Here is a 6,000-nt window from a genome sequence, read left to right on the forward strand (position 1 = left end):
CCATGCTAGAATCTACAGCATTAACATATTCACATGCCAGTTGCTGGATTTATTCTTGATAATCCAAAGGCTAAGACTGGACGTGCTCAGCCTCTCCAAATTTCAGTCTTATCTAGAATTTTTTCTGAGTCACCCAGATAAATTATCTCAATGTCCTGGTAAAGTGACTTCTCTTGTCCAGGGGCTCTGGGGAGCTCCAATTTTTTTTTTCCCACATCTGACACACAATTATGAGTTCAAATGCTAAGACTGATGGACAGAATTTTTCTTCTATTTCACTGATTTAATTTTTGAGAATGTTTAATGTTGTACCAAGAATTTATAAATAAAAGTAGTTTTAAAAACACTATGTGAGCAAGAGTGTGGCAAATTTATTTCAGTGTGCAACAAGCCACATAAAGAAAAAGCAACACAATGAATCTGAAAATAATCTTCCTGTAGAATTGGAAAAGTGGAAGAAAGGCTGAGAAGGAGAGACACACTAATTCATCTTCTTGCAAATCATGTAAGAATGAGACATATTCATTTGTACTTGAGCAGAGAATTTCATTCTCCAGGAAAAAAAATCTATAAATTTTTTCTCATAAATTAAATAAATGAGCTAACAAATTATAAAAGAAAAAAAGCACTCAAATATTGAATTATACACATGGTTCATTTTCATTCATGTCCTCCTTCTGTAATATAAATGTTCTGCAAAAGCAGCAAAACTGTTCTTTGCTGCTGCCTTCAAGTGGAAGTTTCTCTGTGTCTAATGCAAACATTTCAGTCCCATTTAATTCAGTGAAAACCGAGGCACTCAGAGCCAGGCACTGAGGCCTCTGTTGGACCCAGGAGCCGAGCACAGAGCCTTTAGCATTGCACCTGCACACCCATCCCATGGCCCTCTTCCCTCTTCCTGCCTGGGGACACTTTCAGGGACAAAAAGAGCACCAAGCACCCTGGGACAGGCTCAGGGATCTGCTGTGCCCACGGGAACCAGCCCACATGCCAAGAACACAAACCACGCTGGGATCAGGAAATCCTGACTGCCTCCAGGGAGGGGTTAATGAAGGATAAGTGTGTACACTTGCTGTTTGGTGCTCAAATAGCACTTCCTTATGACAGTGTGCATTTCTTAATCTGCAAAGGTCAATGGATTGCTCTTTAGTTCCTTCCAAATGCCTGTGCAATGAACTTTGTCATTTTTCATACACATTTCTCAGCAAAGAACTGGTGGTACAGGTTTGAGGCTTAAAATGCCTCTTCAGCAGCAAACAGCTCTCACTGCACTGTACTTCCACACTCCCCACACAGCTTTAGAACTGTCAGAGTCACTAAGCAGAGACTCTCCTGTAGCCTCACTCTCAATTTGCACAGAACCTTGCACAAGCTAAACAATAAGAAGTACAATTATTAATTTCCTTTTAACCCTCTTGCAATATAAATGATCAGCCAAAGTATTGAATGTGCAACACAAGTGCAAAGAGATGTAGGAAAACTAAGATAATGTTATCGACCTGCAGCGTGGCTGTGGTTAACAGCAGCTTGGAGGAACAACTTACTCTGCATTAGATTTAAAAAAGAGGTGGAAATATTGCAGGTCAACAGCTTGTCCAAACTGCAGAAATGCCCTGAGAATGGTATGAATGAGCAAAGCCCTAATCCTGGGAGCTAAAGCACACAGCTGCTGCTCCCCTTTCCCCAAGTGGTGCTCCACTGGAAGCAGGCATGCTGCTGTGGACACCCAGACCCCAGGTTTGGGATATATTCTGAGCCAGTGTGGATGGTTGGAATAGCACTGGAAATCTCCATGCAGCACCAGGACAGCAGGGTTTAACTTAGCAGGTAGTGGAATGCACAAGCACAGCACAGAGACAAGACTGGGGAATTAGGCTGCTGGCAAGTAGCAGCTGAAAGCTGATTGAACACAACAGATTGGGCTTTCAGAGTGGACAGATAGGCAGCAGCTATTTAAATGGAGTATTAACAGTTTTGCTCTTAATTATTTCCAAACCTTCCAGCTAATGCAAACTCAGCATGGCATGTATTTTGGCCTCAATTAATTATTTGTTGTTTCTCTGTGAATCCAGCTAAAAGAAGGCTGAGTGGTTTGTTGAGAATTTCTGCCTCGTTAAAATCATTCTCTTAAGTGCTTGGCTTACTTCTGCAAGCAGCTGTCATGTAAGTAACTGAATCTATGCCTCACAAAAATGGCCACTTTCTCCATTTCAAGTGGAATTTCTTTCTGAAATGACACTACCCCGCAAGCCAACAAATGGTTCACCAGTGGCAGGTGGAAGGCCATGAAACTCCAGAGCTAAATGTGGAAACTCTTCGCCTTCAGAAAAGGGAGATTCCTGTCTTGCCTATCTTGCATCTTACTTTTTAGTCTGGGAGGAGCTGACGTTGAGGCATTTCTATGTCTGGAACAGCTTTTTCTAGAATTTTCTGGAAGTATTTATTAGGATATTTTCCCTCAGATCCTTGTATATTAGTCATGTGAAAGCCACAACAGCTGGTTTACACATCAAAAAATAAACAATTACTAATAAAAATGTCAAACCTCTCCTAAACATCTCTGAAATAAGAAAATTATCTTCCTAAATATGTTTGAACAGACTGCTTTAAAGCAGCTATTTCCAAAAGAGGTCTCTCTTCATATCTGTACTTTCTACATCCTCCTTAATACACATTTTGTATAAAATACCTGAGATCTCTCATCAATACTAATCCAATATGGATCCAGACACACAATAGCACTTGTGACAGATGGGACAGAATGTCCTACATGACATTTATTCAGCTTGTGAGAGGACAAATGTAAAGCTTATGGCAGCATAAAGTAAAAAAGGTTCATGGAGCCAACACATGGTCCAGCGCACGGACTGTGACTGACACAAAGCCAACCCATCCCAAAATCTGACACACATTTTCACTGTCATGGTGAATTTATAGCCTGGGATTTTTATAGTCTCTTCCTCAAAAAAAAAAAAACCAAAACCCAAACCAAAAAACCACACCCAACCCAAAACCCCCTTCAATTTCTGCTTTTTATTTCATTGCACTTAGGAGAAGAAGAACATCCTCTCATCGAATTGACGTGAGAATGAGTTTAACTGAGCCTCTTTCCCAATCAGAATAATTGAATTGATGCTTCTTTGAGCCAAAACAGTAAAAAAAAATAAACTACTGGTACTGCTTTGGTGTACAATGGCTTTCAGGCCTCTGGTTTGGATGATTCAGAAGGAATCAAAATGTACACAAAGAGTAACAAAACCCAGTCTTGAGTCAGCCAGGATCAAACAAAAGGATCAATTGGCAAGTCATGGTTTCCAGTGGCAACCACAGTTTTTCAAGCAAAAATTGTTAATGGATAGGAGATTAAAAAAATATTGGACATCACATTTAGTAGGAGTTGAGATGAGCTGCATACATCCCATGCCACATGGAAAGACATCTCTTTCCCATCAGCCAAATGTCTGTACAGAAGGAAACATAAAAGCAACAGAAGCTGCTCATGGCTGCAGCACATCACAGCCAGCATAAAATGGCTATAAAATGCCCCTAATTCCTGTATTTTGAGGCCTTAACAGGTATCAGAAAACCACTCAAAAGTTTGCTCAGCATATCAGAATACTGAATGCTCCAAGTTTTCTTATAGAAGATGAGCATCCCCAGGCTTTGACGGAATACCTGCCAGATCACGGCTTGGTGATTGGACATTTTTTTTTAAAGTGGTGCTTGCCTTTAAAAGTCAGTTTAATCAGAGGAGATCTCCCAGCTTTGCAGAGCACCAGGGAATTCTGTACAGCAAATATGAATTAGTAAATCCACTTATCCTCCCCACAGTTGTCATAAACAGGTGCTGCATGAACACAGGCCAAAACCAATTCACGTCTTCACCATTCTCAATGAGATTTTCATTTGTCTTTCTTCTTAGCTTTTTTCTGTGACATTTGAAATGAGCAGACTCTTGTATCTGCAGAGTAATCAAGTTCACATTTGGGAATGGTACATGAACTCTACACACTGCCCCGAGGCCCAGGCCTGAAGGAATTCCAAGTGTGCAGAGATGGAATATGCAAAGCCAGGAATAGGAGGTGGTTTAACCCAGCAGGCAGCCAAACACCACACAGCCCCTCACTCACACCACTCTACAGCAGACACTGGCAGGAAAATTAAATTAACTCTGTCCCAGGTAACCCCAGGACAGAGCAGCACAGTGACATTGCTCGCTGTGAGAAGGAAAGTGCATTTTTGGACTGGGGAGGCAGAGGGGCAGGAAAATGGTGTGATTTGGAACAACAGTGCTTCTCCCTCCCTTTGCACGGGTACAAAGAGCTGCACAAGTGTTGTTCCAGTTCAGTGCTGCCACAACTCCCCATGTGAAGGCAGCACCAGCCAGGAGTGGAGTAGCAGAATGCTGGTTGTGTTCTTTCAGTGCTGCAGAATTTCTGGCTGCCACACCTAAATTATTCCTGGAGTACCTGGTGCTCCTCCTCCCCCTCCTGCATGGCTGACTGAAGCTACAACGTGGCCCTAATTTTGCAGCAAGTCTCAACAAGAACAGTAAACAGTCCGCAGCATTCCTGGCACCCGGAGCAGGCAGGAGCAGGAATTGTCTTTTAGCAGTTGCCATCCACAAGAGACAGAATGTGTTTTCCAGTTAGGAATTCTGGCTAAAAGCTATGAACCCAGATAGACAATTTGTAGTGCACCTTCCATTTCAGCTATAGATGCTTGAATTTGCAGTCAGATATGACAGGACAATGTCTGATAATGCTTTTGCTTTCTCTTTCAATCCAAGCTTCTTTTCACTACTCCATTGAAGGCAACATTAGACAACTGTGTCCAAAAAGCACAGTGTGGTGCTGCATGCTTTTCACATTTCCAGCAAGAAAATAAGACTATTTAATTTTCATTTCATTTAAGCATCCTCTGATATATTTATCTCTATAAATTTATATGTATTTATTTATCACTGTATAGTAACTGAATTTTTTTACTAAATGCCATTAATAGGGCAGAGACACAAAGTGCTTACCCACACAAACCAGTGTTAGAATTAGAAGGGTATTTCTTAAAATTTTACTCCATTGTTGGTTAAGAAAAAAGTCAGAATCTTCATCTACAATGCACTTGGATTCTAAACATTATTTTGCCCAGTTCAAAGATCCTGTATTATGTCTCCAGCTGGCTTTTTCTTAGAGCTATACAGCTGGAGCACAGAAGTGTTCTGAAATGTCCCAACTGAATTTCAAATGAATATCAGAAATAGGCAAGGATATACATGATACATGCAGAATATGTGTCTAGGGAAATCACAGAAGATCTAGTTTCCACTAGTTGGTTATACATAAATTATTTAGGCAGTAAGCCTGTTGATTAGCTGGAGGCAAAGGTATCTATTTTAGGTGTACTTATGGTCAGGATTAACTCATGAAACTTGGATGGCATCTCCCATAAAATGGCTAATATAGTTTCAGCAACCTCCTGCAAAAATTAAATAGTCTCTTTTTTATCACTTTTATATTTTTTAAAATTATTTTTTGCTTTTCCTTAACAAATAGGACACGATTTTTGAAAATCATGTGACAAATGTCTTACAAAAGCACACTAGAAACTATTTAGGGTGACAGGAGAAGAAAGAGGACTGGGAGCCAGGAGACCATTTCTATTTCTAGTTCTGCCATAGACTGTGTGACTGTGACTTTGAACCTCAGCTCCCGTTTTTGTGAAATGGGGATGACAATCCTCTTCTCTCAGGGATATTTTATAACATAATTTTCATTTCTTTAAGGTTTATGAAATACTTGAGACCCTTGATTAGAAGCTGCAAATACAAATAATTAATCAAGTAACAGAAAACACAGTATCAGCACTACTGCTATTATTGCTAATAATAATAATAATGCTTGTTAATGTTATTAATATCAAATTATAAGATCACTAGCATTGTTCTGACAAAAACCCCAACCTGTACAGAGCAGGAAAATCATTGTAGCTCACTTCTAGGAA

Source organism: Fringilla coelebs (assembly GCF_963513975.1).
Source record: "Fringilla coelebs genome assembly, chromosome: 17".
NCBI classification, from domain to species: Eukaryota; Metazoa; Chordata; class Aves; order Passeriformes; family Fringillidae; genus Fringilla; species Fringilla coelebs.